Genomic DNA, 15,783 nt, shown 5'->3' with positions numbered 1-15,783 from the left:
GTTTCCCTTGTAAACAGCACAAGGGTGATTCATTTCACATGGTGCCAGCTTGTTACAGTGCTTGTCCAAGCACTGGAAAACATCATTTAAAAAATCAATATAGTGGTATTTAAAACCTACGGCCTGGATGAGGCCTGACTGAGGTTACAGGTGGTGGTGGGTGTTGTTTAGGAACACACTTGGGCTCTTCCTCTCTGGGTGTCTGTAGGGGGTTATGGAGCCAGCCGAGGGTGCTCTCTACCTGCTGCCTGGCTCTAGTGCTACCGGTTGCTGCGCTGGGAGATAACAGGAGAGATAAGGCCCAGGAGCAATGCTGTCTTTATTTCTCTTATCTGCTCTTTATCTGGGATTAGGGGGAGGCTTCTCTAAAGCAGAGGACTTTCCAAAGACAGACTATCTCCCTCTCCTTCCCTGAATTACAATAGCACCACCAGACACTGTGCCCTGTATATTGCCTCGTTATGGTTACGTACATTTCTTGTGTTACTTTTTGATTGATTAGATTTTTTTACTTTTGTTTATTTAGTAAATATTATATTAACTCTATTTCTTGAACTGCATTGTTGGTTAAGGGCTTGTGAGTAAGCATTGCACAGTAAGGTCTACTACACCTACTACACGCATGTGACAAATAAAATGTGATTTGATTTTGTTCTCCACAGCGCCAGCCAGGCCACTAATCACTAACCAATAGCAGGCTAAAAGACACTAAAACATCTAATATAGTCTACAGCCGATAGACAGACAGACATAGTGCCTCTGTTATTGTTCCTGTGGTCCACAGTGATGTGTAGCAATGCTGATGTGAAGCTAGTATGGAAACTATTAAGGCCACAGTAGTGCAGCCATTGAGGGGGTGCGTGCTTAGTCCTCTCCTGTACTCCCTGTTCACCCACGACGCATCATTAAGTTTGCAGACAAAGCGACGGTGGTAGGCCTGATCACCGACCATGATGAGAGCCTATAGGGAGGAGGTCAGAGACCTGTCAGTGTGGTGCCATAACATCAACCTCTCCCTCAACGTCAGCACAAAAGAGCTGATCGTGGACTGCAGGAAACAGAGGGCCGAGCGACAAACGACGGGTCGTTGTGTAGTGGAAGAAAAGCTTGTTGCGGCTTTACGCATTACATTGTGAGTTAACCCAACAAGGCTGTAGTGGAGTGGGTCAAAAGCTTCAAGTTCCTCAGTGTCCACATTACTAAGGACCTATCCATGGTCCAAACACACCAACAAAGTCTTGAAGAGGGCATGAAAACATCTCTTCACCCTCAGGAGGCTGAAAAGATTTGGAATAGGCCTCAGATCCTCAAAAACATTTCCAGCTGCACCATTGAGAGCATCTTGACTAGCTGGATCACCGCTTGGTATGATCTGCTTGGCATCCGACCGTAAGGTGCTACAGAGGGTAGTGCATACGGCCCAGTACATCACTTGGGCCAAGCTCCCTGCCGTCCAGGACCTCTATACCAGGGCATGTCAGAGGAAGCCCTAAAAATGGTCAAAGACTCCAGCCACCTAAATCATAGACTGTTCTCTCTGCTACCGTACAGCAAGTCCAGTACCGAACAGCGGTACCAAGCCAACAGGCTCATGAACAGCTTCTACTCCCAAGCCAGCAGACTGTTGAACAGTTAATCAAATGGCTACCATGACTATTTGCATTGACCCCCTTTTTGTTTGCACTGACTCTCTTGTATTTGTATTTATTATAGATCCTCATTAGTTCCTGCCAAGGCAACAGCTACTCTTTATGTGGTCCAGCAAAATTAAGGCAGTTATACAATGTTTAAAACATTACAATACATTCACAACAGATTTCACAACAATTGAAGTGTGTACTCTCAGGCCGCTACTCTACTACCACAATCTACAACATAAAATCCATGTGTACATCTGTGTATAGTGCGTATGTTATCATGTGTGTGTGTATTTGTGTGACTCTACATAGTCCCTGCTGTACCATAAGGTCTATTTTTTCTGTTTTATAAATCTGATTATACTGCTTGCATAAGTTACTTGACGTGGAATAGAGTTGCATGTAGTCATGGCTCTATGTAGTGCTGTGCGCCTCCCATAGTCTGTTCTAGACTTGGGGACTGGTGACATGTCTTGTGGGGTATGCATGGGTGTCTTAGCTGTGTGCTAGTAGTTTAGACAGACAGCTCGGTGCATTCAACATGTCAATACTTCTCACAAACACAAGTAGTGATGAAGTGAATCTCTCCTCTACTTATAGCCAGGAGAGATTGACATGCATATTATTAATGTTAGCCCTCTGTGTATGTTTAAGGGCCAGCCGTGCTGCCCTGTTCTGGGCCAATTGTGCTATTGGACAGTAGTCCAGGTGTGACAAAACTAGGGCCTGTAGGACCTGCCTTGGTGATAGTGTTGTTAAGAAGGCATAGAAGCCTTTTATTATAGACCTCTCCCCATTTTAGCTATGGTTGTATCATTATGTTTTGACCATGACAGTTTACAATCCAGGGTTACTCCAAGCAGTTCAGTCTCCTCAATTTCCACATTATTCATTACAATATTTAGTTGAGGTTTAGGGTTTAGTGAATGATTTTGGTTTTTGAAATATGTAGGACTAATTTATTTCTTATCACCCATTCTGAAACTGACTGCAGTTCTTTGTTAAGTGTTGCAGTGATTTCACTTGCTGTGGTAGCTGATGTGTATTGTGTTGAATCATCAGCATACAGTACATAGACACATAGGCTTTACTCAAAGCCAGTGACAGGTCATTCGTAAAGATTTTAAAAAGTAAGGGGCCTAGACAGCTGCCCTGGGGAATGTCTGACTTTATCTGTATTATTTTGGAGAGGCGTCCTATAAAGAATACCCTCCCTCTGTGTTCTGTTAGACGGTATCTCTTGATCCACAATATAGAAGGTTATACAGCCAAAACACATACGTTATGATCCATAATGTCAAAAGCTGCACTGAAGTCTAACAAAACAGCTCCCACCATTTTGTTATGATCAATTTCTCTTTAATTTGTGTAAGTACATGTTGAATGCCCTTCCCTATAAGCGTACTGAACATGTTGCTTACTGTTAAATAGCATTGAAGCTGGTCAAACACAATTTTTTCCAAAAGTTTACTAACATGCTTACCACTATGCTAGCTTTGCAAAATAAATTGACACATACATTTTATTCAATCATTGCACCCGCACTGCTCACGCTTGCCAACGAGCGTCTTCATTGCCAGGAGCTAAAATAGAAGTTGCTTCTATTTGTGGCACAGAACGTGCTGCAAGTCCTGCCTCTCTGTTTGGTGCCGGTCTCCATGGAGAGGCGGATCAGCCTCATTGGCTTTTAGAAGCATATGCCCATGGGTGATTGAAAGATGAACGGAGGTCGGTTGTGGTAATACACCTTATGAAAGTTAGTTGCCAACCGCCATATCAAGTCCAAAGAAGAAAAAGCCTGGAAGGAGGAGAGATGACTAGAAACGATTCGGTTGACCTTTTTTACGTGTGAATTAATAGTCAGCGTAGAGGATCTTGTGCATTTCAGGTAAAATAACAACTCAATTTGTATATCCCAGGACACATTACCTAGCAACAGCAAGCTACCTATCTAAATAGGACAAAATAACTAGCAACTGCAAGCTAGCTAAATTTCCATAAATGTTTAATTCTTTTCGACCTGTCCCCAAATTAATATAATTGTTTCAGAGTTTGTTTTGATATTTTAACCTGCGTGGCGTGATATCGTTTGGTGTGGAGGGACAAAATCAATTTGCGCACGATGGCACACACAGATGCACGCGCACGTCCGGTTTGGGCATAGTGTAAGGGTTGGTAATAGGCTGTTTGGTCGGCTGATGGAGCCAGGAAAGGGTGCTTTGCTATTCTTGGGTAGTGGAATGACTTTAGCTTCCCGCCAGGCCTGAGAGCACACATTTTCCTGTAGGCTTAGATTGAAGAGATGAACCGGATCTATGCACATTCACTAGACTCTACCCACACACTCACACATACTACACTGACACTCCAACACACACATACTGCTTTTTCAAGCAGAAATTTATATCATGTAGCTCTAACTCCAAAACGTTTTGGGACACTGTAAAGTCCATGGAGAACAAGAGCACCTCCTCCCAGCGGCCCACTGCACTGAGGCTAGGTAACACGGTCACCACTGATAAATCCATGATAATCGAACATTTCAATAAGCATTTCTCAATGGCTGGCCATGCCTCGGCCAACAGCCCCCCCCCCCCCCCCTGCAGCTACTCGCCCAAGCCTCCCCAGCTTCTCCTTCATCCAAATCCAGACAGCAGATGTTCTGCAGGAGCTGCAAAACCTGGACCCGTACAAATCAGCTGGGCTAGACAATCTGGACCCTCTCTTTCTAACACTGTCCGCCGCCATTGTTGCAACCCCTATTACCAGCCTGTTCAACCTCTCTTACGTATCGTCCGAGATCCCTAAAGATTGGAAAGCTGCCGCGGTCATCCCCCTCTTCAAAGGGGGGTGACACCCTAGACCCAAACTGTTACAGACCTATATCCATCCTGCCCTGCCTATCTTCGAAAGCAAAGTTAATAAACAGATCACTGACCATTTAGAATCCCACCGTACCTTCTCCACTGTGCAATCTGGTTTCCGAGCCGGTCACGGGTGCACCTCAGCCACGCTCAAGGTACTAAACGATATCATAACCGCCATCGATAAAAGACAGTACTGTGCAGCCGTCTTCATTGACCTGGCCAAGGCTTTCGACGCTGTCAATCACCGTATTCTTATCGGCAGACTCAATAGCCTTGGTTTTTCTAATGACTGCCTCATCTGGTTCACCAACTACTTTGCAGACAGAGTTCAGTGTGTCAAATCGGAGGGCATGTTGTCCGGACCTCTGGCAGTCTCGATGGGGGTACCACAGGGTTCAATTCTCGGGCCGACTCTTTTCTCTGTATACATCAATGATGTCGCTCTTGCTGTGGGCGATTCCCTGATCCACCTTTACACAGACGACACCATTATGTATACTTCTGCCCCTTCCTTGGACACTGTGCTAACTAACCTCCAAACGAGCTTCAATGCCATACAACACTCCTTCCATGGCCTCCAACTGCTCTTAAACGCTAAAAACCAAATGCATGCTTTTCAACCGTTCGCTGCCCGCACCCGCCCATCCAACTAGCATCAACACCCTGGACAGTTCCGACCTAGAATTTGTGGACAACTATAAATACCTAGGTGTCTGGCTAGACTGTAGAACCTCTTTCCAGACTCATTAAAAATCTCCAATCCAAAATCAAATCTAGAATCGGCTTTCTATTTCGCAACAAAGCTTCCTTCACTCACGTCGCCAAACTTACCCTAGTAAACCTGACTATCCTACCGATCCTTGACTTCGGCGATGTCATCTACAAAATAGCTTCCAATACTCTACTCAGCAAACTGGATGCAGTCTATCACAGTGCCATCCGTTTTGTTACCAAATTACCTTATACCACCCACCACTGCGACCTGTATGCTCTAGTCGGCTGGCCCTCGCTACATATTCTTCGCCAGACCCACTAGCTCCAGGTCATCTATAAGTCTATGCAAGGTAAAAGCTCCGCCTTATCTCAGTTCACTGGTCATGATAACAACACCCACCCGTAGCACACGTTCCAGCAGGTATATCTCACTGATCACCCCCAAAGCCAACACCTACTTTGGCCGCCTTCCAGTTCTATGCTGCCAGTGACTGGAATGAATTGCAACAATCGCTGAAGTTGGAGACTTTTATTTCCCTCACCAACTTTAAACATCAACTATCTGAGCAGCTAACCGGTCTGTTTTTATTTTATTTACTTTTCTGCTCTTTTGCACACTAGTATCTCTACTTGCACATCATCATCTGCTAATTTTCTGCTCATTTATCACTGCTCATTTATCACTGCTCATCTGCTCATCATCTGCTCATTTATCACTCCAGTGTTAACTCCAATCTGCTAAATTGTAATTATTCGCTCCTATTTTATCCAATGTAGAAAACACTATTTGAAATTTTGCTACATAAGAGACCGAATCAAGGCAGTCGGTCACAAATGCTAGTGAGACAAAGGAAGTCTTTCACTATTGTTAAGCTCTGAATCAGAAAAATGGCCAGGCCGGGTGTTTATCCATCACTGTCTTCATTTGAAGGGCATTTGGCAGCTCAAAGGCAAACACGTAACACACTGACTGAGAGCAGCTCGGCTCCCATCCCTATCTCCTTCACAGACACACACAGACAGAGCAGAAGTGCAATGCAGTCAGAGAGTGAGAGAGGAGGGAAAAGCAGAAACTCGTCATCTCAAAGCAGACCTCACAATGGGTTCTGTCACTAAACATCACAATTCACTCAAACCCATACAGCACTTTCACTAGTTCACATTCTGCTCACTGAGAGGCGCTTTACCAGACACATTGACAGCAGGCAACACACACACACGTTTATGCGTGCACATTTAGTCATTTATTTAACCCTTATTTTACCAGGTAAGTTGACTGAGAACACATTCTCATTTACAACAACAACCTGGGTAAACGCACACTGGCATACATGCATGAAAACGCACACACACACAAATGTACGAAATACACACACACAGACTAGCACAAAGAAAGCTATACAACATTTATGCATCACATGAGTTGCTCTATCCTTAGTAAAGCTCTACATCTGCTTACGTGGTTGGGCAACACTTCCACAGAGAGGTCTGGTCCAATGCTGAGGAGATAGTGTTAGTGAGAGAAGCTGGCTAGTGTGAGAGACAGAGGGGAAGTGTCTGGGCTCAGTGTTGTTTATATGAAGAGGACAGGAAATGCTTGTCAGCATCTGTAGGACACACACTTCCCTCTAAGAGCAGAGGAGAGAAGAAGAGAGGAGGAGAGTAGGGAGGGAAATTCTAACAAGTAGCAGCCTAGCAGGCTACTGGAACGGGTGGAGGGATAGCTAACTGACTTGTTTCAAATCAAATCAAATGTTTTTTGTCACTACAGGTGTAGTCTAATGTGAAATGCTTACTTACTAGCCCTTTCCCAACAATTCAGAGTTAAAAAGTAAGACAAACATTTTAATAAACACAAAATAACAATTACGAGACTATTTACAAGGAGTACCTGTACTGAGTCAATGTGCAGGGGTACGAAGTATTTGAGGTAGTTGGGGTAATATGTACAAGTAGGTACGGGTAAAAGTGACTAGGCAATCAGGATAGATAATAAACAGAGTAACAGCAGCATAGAGTGTGAAAGTGTGTGTGTGAGCGTATGTAGTATGTACCTTTATTTAACTAGGTACGTCAGTTAGGAACAAATTCCTTTTTACAATGACGGCCTACCCCGGCCAAACCTGAACAATGCTGGGCCAATTGTGAGCCGCACTATGGGACTCCCAATCATGGGCGGATGTGATACAGCCTGGATAGCCAGAGCAAATTTACCAGCTACATCTATCAACCGTTGTCACAGTGACATTCTATTAAAATGGATACTTGCATAGTAGAGTCTTTTGTTAAGACCTGTAGCTAGCTAGCTATACAATGATCCATCATCCCAACTCATGATGTTTACTACCCTGCATGAATCTGCAGGTAACTAACCAACAAGGTACAATGTTAGCTAGCTAACATTAAGCTATAACTAGCAAAGCAAATGGCTCTGAGGTACGAATAATAAGATCATACACGTGACGTTAGCCAGCAAGCCAGCCAGCTAATGTTAGCTAGCTAGCTAACAGTACACTTTAACTTAATGAAAACTACTTTCTATCAAAATGAGAAACGTGTAATATCTGAAAATGTAGCTAGCTAGACTATCTTACCTATATACATCATGGATGAACGCTTCTCCCTGTCACAGATGCCATGGTTGCCCTTAGTTTGAAGATGTAATCCAGAGACAGGTGTTTTCCTTAGCTATCATGCTCTAATTCCACTGATTTCAAAACCCGGTCCTCCAGAAAGTAGAGAGCAACACTTATGCAGTTATACTATGCGATACATTTTTTAAAATGCTGTGTTAGACAGGATTACCTCCATGTACTGACCAGCTCAAATAGACAGAAGCGTGCTATTTGGCAGACCTATCCAAACTCATCTCTCGGCATGGCCAGCCCACTCATTATCTCAGCCAAGCATGGTTAGCTTCTGTGGCTAAACCAACTAGGCTCGTAATTTAACCATTTTATTCGTATTTACAGATGTCATACAAGTCTGTTATTAAGGCACATGAAAGTTCACATGTTTCAGAAGGTATTTCTGACAAAAACTAAAAATGTGCGTTCAAATGTTTCTGACCCGCAAAACATTGCATAGTTTCCTGAAACGAGTCACATTTTCATTTTCTCACCACAGTAACTTGACAGGTAGACTGACATCGTCGTAAGTATATATAAAATAACTATCTGAGAGGGTAGAGAGAATCCAATATTTCATGGTGGCTCTTGACAGGCGATGTACAGTGATATTGAGGGCAGTGTGTGAAGGCATATCCCAGCTATCACATAACGTTCTGAGAAACATATATTTCCTAGAGCTTGGTGAGAGCATGGTTGTCTTATGGTTATTTTGCATACAACCTTCACACAACTTTCTGGGAATGGTGCAGGATAGTTGCTTGGCTTTGGAACATTCTCAGCACATTTAAGGAACTTATATTTAAGGAACTTAAATTTTCTTGGTGTTTCATTACTTTAACATGTGTCAAACTCATTCCACGGTGGGCAGAGTGTCTGTGTTTTTTTTGTCCTCCCTTGTACTTGATGGATGAATCAACGTCACTGATTAGTAAGGAACACCCCTCACCTGGCCGTCTAGGTATTAATTGAAAGGAAAAAAATAAAACCAGTAGACAATAAACCCTCCGTGGAATGAGTTTGACACCCCTGCTTTAACAGAATTGTTCTCATTTCAAATTTGGTCATGTTTTAGAAACATTTTCTAACTGGTTTGACATTGGGAATGTTCTCAAATAGTTCAGAGAATGTTAAGAAAGAACGTACTTCTGTGGGAATTTCAGTACTTCAGCAACGTTTCCTACAGCTTTCCTCATGGTTCTATTTAAAGTCATGTTCTGAAGATGTTCTGAGAACGTTAAGAAAACTTTCCATAAAAACCACAAGAAAAATAACGTTTGATAACGTTCAGAGTTATTCATTTAAAAACATATACATTCCGTTCTTAGCATCACCAAAACTCTCTCTATCATCTATCTTGTTAAGTGTGTTCAGGTGTGTTGGCAGCGCCCACTTATTGCTGCACCTGATATTAATGAGTGCTTGTTTCCTTTGAAATAGGGTCTGATGAATAGACTAAAATGAACAGCTTGTATGCATTAAAAAAACATGGCATGCTAGCTCCATCCTGGTCATGCAGTGGACTAATTCCACGGATAGAGAACAGAATCTCACTGGTCTGAATTTCGCTGATGGCCAATCAAAATAAAAAAATGAATATGTTTGCATGATTAAGTTAATAAAAAGTGAACCCAAAATAATCTAGCAGTGTTATTAAAAGTTTGGTTGAAACATTCAGTGAAAGTTTTAAGTTATTCAAAACCCCCAAAATAACCTATAATTTCGTTCTCAGGCCGTTAATTAAACATCCCAGGAAAACTTTCAAGGAACCAGAATAAAACATGCTCAAAACCTCCATGCAACCTAAAAATATACAGTTCCTTGCGAAAGTATTCGGCCCCCTTGAACTTTGCGACCTTTTGCCACATTTCAGGCTTCAAACATAAAGATATAAAACTGTATTTTTTTGTGAAGAATCAACAACAAGTGGGACACAATCATGAAGTGGAACGACATTTATTGGATATTTAAACTTTTTAAACAAATCAAAAACTGAAAAATTGGGCGTGCAAAATTATTCAGCCCCCTTAAGTTAATACTTTGTAGCGCCACCTTTTGCTGCGATTACAGCTGTAAGTCGCTTGGGGTATGTCTCTATCAGTTTTGCACATCGAGAGACTGACATTTTTTCCTATTCCTCCTTGCAAAACAGCTCGAGCTCAGTGAGGTTGGATGGAGAGCATTTGTGAACAGCAGTTTTCAGTTCTTTCCACAGATTCTCGATTATATTCAGATCTGGACTTTGACTTGGCCATTCTAACACCTGGATATGTTTATTTTTGAACCATTCCATTATAGATTTTGCTTTATGTTTTGGATCATTGTCTTGTTGGAAGACAAATCTCCGTCCCAGTCTCAGGTCTTTTGCAGACTCCATCAGGTTTTCTTCCAGAATGGTCCTGTATTTGGCTCCATCCATCTTCCCATCAATTTTAACCATCTTCCCTGTCCCTGCTGAAGAAAAGCAGGCCCAAACCATGATGCTGCCACCACCATGTTTAACAGTGGGGATGGTGTGTTCAGGGTGATGAGCTGTGTTGCTTTTACGCCAAACATAACGTTTTGCATTGTTGCTAAAAAGTTCAATTTTGGTTTCATCTGACCAGAGTACCTTCCTCCACATGTTTGGTGTGTCTCCCAGGTGGTTTGTGGCAAACTTTAAACAACACTTTTTATGGATATCTTTAAGAAATGGCTTTCTTCTTGCCACTCTTCCATAAAGGCCAGATTTGTGCAATATACGACTGATTGTTGTCCTATGGACAGAGTCTCCCACCTCAGCTGTAGATCTCTGCAGTTCATCCAGAGTGATCATGGGCTTCTTGGCTGCATCGCTGATCAGTCTTCTCCTTGTATGAGCTGAAAGTTTAGAGGGACGGCCAGGTCTTGGTAGATTTGCAGTGGTCTGATACTCCTTCCATTTCAATATTATCGCTTGCACAGTACTCCTTGGGATGTTTAAAGCTTGGGAAATATTTTTGTATCCAAATCCGGCTTTAAACTTCTTCGCAACAGTATCTCGGACCTGCCTGGTGTGTTCCTTGTTCTTCATGATGCTCTCTGCGCTTTTAACGGACCTCTGAGACTATCACAGTGCAGGTGCATTTATACGGAGACTTGATTACACACAGGTGGATTGTATTTATCATCATTAGTCATTTAGGTCAACATTGGATCATTCAGAGATCCTCACTGAACTTCTGGAGAGAGTTTGCTGCACTGAAAGTAAAGGGGCTGAATAATTTTGCATGCCCAATTTTTCAGTTTTTGATTTGTATTTTTTTTTTGAAATATCCAATAAATGTCATTCCACTTCATGATTGTGTCCCACTTGTTGTTGATTCTTCACAAAAAAAACAGTTTTATATCTTTATGTTTGAAGCCTAAAATGTGGCAAAAGGTCGCAAAATTCAAGGGGGCCGAATACTTTCGCAAGGCACTGTATGTTCCCATAACAGGCAACATTTTAAAAACTTTCTGTTTTACCAGTCAGGAAACTTCCCACAACCAATGTGACACCAAAAACATACATTCCCCCAACTTCCGAGGAACCAAATGTGCTAGCTGGGTAGTGAGACAGTCAAAGTATTTGCAACGTTCTTTTGTCTCTCCTGTTACTCTTTTAGAGTGCCTTACACAGGTGTGTGTGTGTGTGTGTGTGTGTGTGTGTGTGTGTGTGTGTGTGTGTGTGTGTGTGTGTGTGTGTGTGTGTGTGTGTGTGTGTGTGTGTGTGTGTGTGTGTGTGTGTGTGTGTGTGTGTGTGTGTGTGTGTGTGTGTGTGTGTGTGTGTGTGTGTGAAACTGCTCTCTAATCCTCTCCCAGTCTGTCTCTGCACAGCTCTTCACACTCATTTGGAGTATTTAGCAGTGTCCTTCAAATGCCACCCCTGAGGTGACTGCTGCTGAAATGACTGCTAAAAGACATATTTTACCCTCTCCCTTCTACTGTTCTTCACTCTCTCTCTCTCTTGCACTCTCTTTCTCTCTCCTCTCCTCTCTCTCGCTCTCCCGGTCTTTTCCTCCCTCTCTCTCTTTCTCCTCTCTCTCTTTCTCTCTCCTCTAGCTCTCTCCCTCTCTATTTCACCTTACTTTTTTCCGCCCCCCCCTCTCTCCTCTCTCTCTTGCTCCTCTCGCTCTCGCTCTCTCTCGTCTCTCTCTTTCTCTCTCGACTTTCTTTCTCATCTCCCTCTCTCTCTTTCTCTCTCTCTCTCTTTCTTTCTCTCTCTCTCTCTCTTTCTCTCTCTCTCTCTCTCTCTCTCTCTCTCTCTCTCTCTCTCTCTCTCTCTCTCTCTCTCTCTCTCTCTCTCTCTCTCTCTCTCTCTCTCTCTCGCTATCTTCATCTCTTATTCTCCAAGGCACAGCATCTCCCTGGCATTTAGGTTCACACCGTAGGGGGGCTATTGTTCCCGCCACCCTTGCAGGATCTCTCCCCCTTCCTCCTCACCATCACCTTCCTCCCACCTCCACATCCCTCTACTCCTGCTTACCTTCCCCCTCCCTCCCTCCCTCCCTCCCTCCCAACACTAGCCTCACACACTTTATACTCACAGTGAAATGCCAGTTCATTTTTAGCAAGGAGAAAGGAACATGTATAGGAACACACACACATACACACTTATACACTGCAGTAGTTATGGTCAGAACACAGGTAGCCAACATGGTTCTATAGTGATAGGATATGAACACTAAAGCCTTGACAGTCTGTTGATTGTTCACAGCACCGTTGAAGCTGTAGACCAAAGCATGTCGTGCGGTGGTGAGAGAGAGTGTGCGGCAGGCTTTCTGTGGTTACACACATGCAGGTCCTGGGGCTAACCCCAAGTCAGAAACAATAAGCACCCAGCCAGGCATGGCTTAACTGTAAACCACCAACACTAGGAACCTACTGTGTATAAGTGTACCTGCCACACCAGCAATACTACAGGAGCAGAGGGAAAACCATTTTATACCTGTCCTAAATTAACCTGTCCTAAATCTGTCATGTGCCTGCCTGCTCACATCTATTCGCCTGAAACATGATCTACGACCTTAACAGTGATTTTATTGTCAAACAAAAATGCCATTGCCAAAGAGAGTGTGAGGAAGGTGAGACAAATAGTGTTGTTTGAGGTTAGATTGGAGACAGTGATAAGTTGTGAAAGACAACTTTTAGCTGGCTGGCAGCTGCAGATAACGACCAAACAGTTTTATTTAATTTGACTGTAAAAATTGAAGTTATGTTATAGGAGCCAATGCTCTTCCACAAGGTTTATACTCCATTAAAGCTATAATTATTTGTTGCTACATCAATTTTTGGACTTATTAATTATATACAGTTGAAGTCAGAAGTTTACATACACTTTTGTTGGAGTCATTAAAACTCGTTTTTCAACCACTCCACAAATTTCTTGTTCACAAACTATAGTTTTGTTAAGTCAGTTAAGACATCTATTTTGTGCATGACACAAGTCATTTTTCCAACAATTGTTTACAGAAAGATTATTTCACTTATAATTCACTGTTTCACTGTTACAATTCCAGTGGGTCAGAAGTTTACATACACCATGTTGACTGTGCGTCCAGAAAATGATGTCATGGCTTTAGAAGCTGCTGATAGAATTTCAAGAATTTCCCTGTTATTAGCGCCATCAATCATTCCTTCAATTCTGACCAGTTTCCCAGTCCCTGCCGATTAAAAACATCCCCACGGTGGTTGATGCTGCAACCACCATGCTTCACTGTGGGGATGGTGTTCTCGGGGTGATGTGAGGTGTTGGGTTTGCGCCAGACATAGCATTTTCTTTGATGGCCAAAAAGATCAATTTTAGTATCATCTGACCAGAGTACCTTCTCCCATATGTTTGGGGAGTCTCCCACATGCCTTTTGGCGAACACCAAACGTGTTTGCTTATTTTTTTTCTCTAAGCAATTACTTTTTTCTGGCCACTGTTCCGTAAATCCCAGCTCTGTAGAATGTACAGCTTAAAGTGGTCCTATGGACAGATACTCCAATCTCCGCTGTGGAGCTTTGCAGTTCCTTCAGGGTTATCTTTGGTCTCTTTGTTGCCTCTCTGATTAATTCCCTCCTTGCCTGGTCCGTGAGTTTTGGTGGGCGGCCCTCTCTTGGCAGGTTTCTTGTGGTGCCATATTCTTTCTGTTTTTTAATTATGGATTTTATGGTGCTCTGTGGGATGTTCAAAGTTTCTGATATTTTTTTTATAACCCAACCCTGATCTGTACTTCTTTGTCAATTTTTCAGTTTTTGGTTTGTTAAAAAAGTTTGAAATATCCAATAAATGTCGTTCCACTTCATGATTGTGTCTCACTTGTTGTTGATTCTTCACAAAAAAAGACAGTTTTATATCTTTATGTTTGAAGCCTGAAATGTGGCAAAAGGTCGCAAAGTTCAAGGGGGCCGAATACTTTCGCAAGGCACTGTATTGTTTTAATGAAGGATTCTAGCTTTTAGGATAGTCAAGGATAACTGTTTGATTCCGTCACTCAGTACACTACAAGGTCTGTGGTAGGAACTTATGTCGATCATGGAACCAAATCCACAACATACCCTGTAGAAGGACAAGTATATTTGTAGCTTTCCAGTAAAAGGGGGTACAGTGTAATTGTCATCCACAGGAGGTCCCAGTGAGGCTAATTGGACACCTTTCTCATTTGCTTCTGCTTAATAACAAAGATGAGGAGGATGATGAAATCCATTGAAATGTAATTTTATATTAACAATGGTTTGGTACCAGACAGCATTGATTTAGCTGATTTAACAAAGACCATGTGACCGATTACAGGTTAAATCTGCTTTTTTTTATGATGCAAGTATTAGTAATTTCTGGTAGCATGTGGCAGAGCTAAGATGGAGGCTGGATAATGATGAAGTAAAAAGGCTCATTTGGACCAGGCCTGGAAGGAGAGAGAGAAGGTGAGAAAGAAAAAAAAAGAGAGAGAAGGAGAGAAGGACAGAGCCCAGGTTTCGGGGAGAGCAAGGAGCGAGGGATTCTTGGCTTTGTGAGAGGAAGGATGGGCGCACAGAAGCAGAACGGTTGGGTTTTTGTGTGGAGCCTGTTTTTCTGCGGGCTGAAAGGGCCTGGTTTGTTCCTGGAAGATGAACAGAAGGCTGTATTGTATGTGTCTGTAATCTGCTTACCTGGATCGGCAGCTCAGGGACGAATCTCAGATCCAGGCTTCCAGTTGGCACCATGGAGTCAATGTCACACTCAGCCAGTCTCGACTTGCTTCCAAACAACTATGAAAGCTGTGAGTGTGTGTGCATTTCTGTGTGTGTGTGTGTGTGTGTGGGGGGGGCTGATCAACCTATAGGAAGGAGGTCAGAGACCTGTCCGTGTAGTGCCAGGTCAACAACCTCTCCCTCAATCAAGACAAAGGGGATGATTGTGGACTATAGAAAAAGGAGGACCGAGCCCGCCCCCATTCTCATCGATGGGGCTGGAGTGGAGCAGGTTGAGATCTTCAAGTTCCTTGGTGTCCACATCACCAACAAACTAACATGGTCCAAGCACACCAAGACAGTCGGGAAGAGGGCACGACAAAACTTTTTCCCCCTCAGGAGACTGAAAAAATGTACATGGGTCCTCAGATCCTCAAAAGGTTCTACAGCTGCACCATCAAGAGCTGGTTGCATCACTGCCTGGTATGGCAACTGCTCGGCCTCCGACTGCAAGGCACTACAGTGGGTAGTGTGTACGGCCCAATACATCACTGGGGCCAAGCTTCCTGCCATCCAGGACCACTATACCAGGCGGTCTCAGAGGAACGCTCTAAAAATTGTCAGACTCCAGCCACCCTAATCATTGACTGTTCTCTCTGCTACCGCACGGCAAGTGGTACCGGAGCGCCAAGTCTAGGTCCAAGAGACTTCTCAACATCTTCTACCCCCAAGCCATAAGACTCCTGAACACCTAATCAAATGAATACCCAGATACCCAAATGG

At 43.2% G+C, this 15,783-nt stretch overlaps 1 protein-coding gene across 14 annotated transcripts in view; it reads left to right on the top strand.

The window, feature by feature from the left end:
* Positions 1-15,783, top strand: part of LOC123998932 (RNA-binding protein Musashi homolog 2) — a 403,050-nt gene that overhangs the window by 216,517 nt on the left and 170,750 nt on the right. The gene's annotated exons all lie outside the window — the stretch shown is intronic.

Source organism: Oncorhynchus gorbuscha, linkage group LG16, assembly GCF_021184085.1.
Source record: "Oncorhynchus gorbuscha isolate QuinsamMale2020 ecotype Even-year linkage group LG16, OgorEven_v1.0, whole genome shotgun sequence".
NCBI classification, from domain to species: Eukaryota; Metazoa; Chordata; class Actinopteri; order Salmoniformes; family Salmonidae; genus Oncorhynchus; species Oncorhynchus gorbuscha.
The sequence above is the reverse complement of the archived record's forward strand: the minus strand, read 5'-3'. Positions and strand labels throughout refer to the sequence as shown.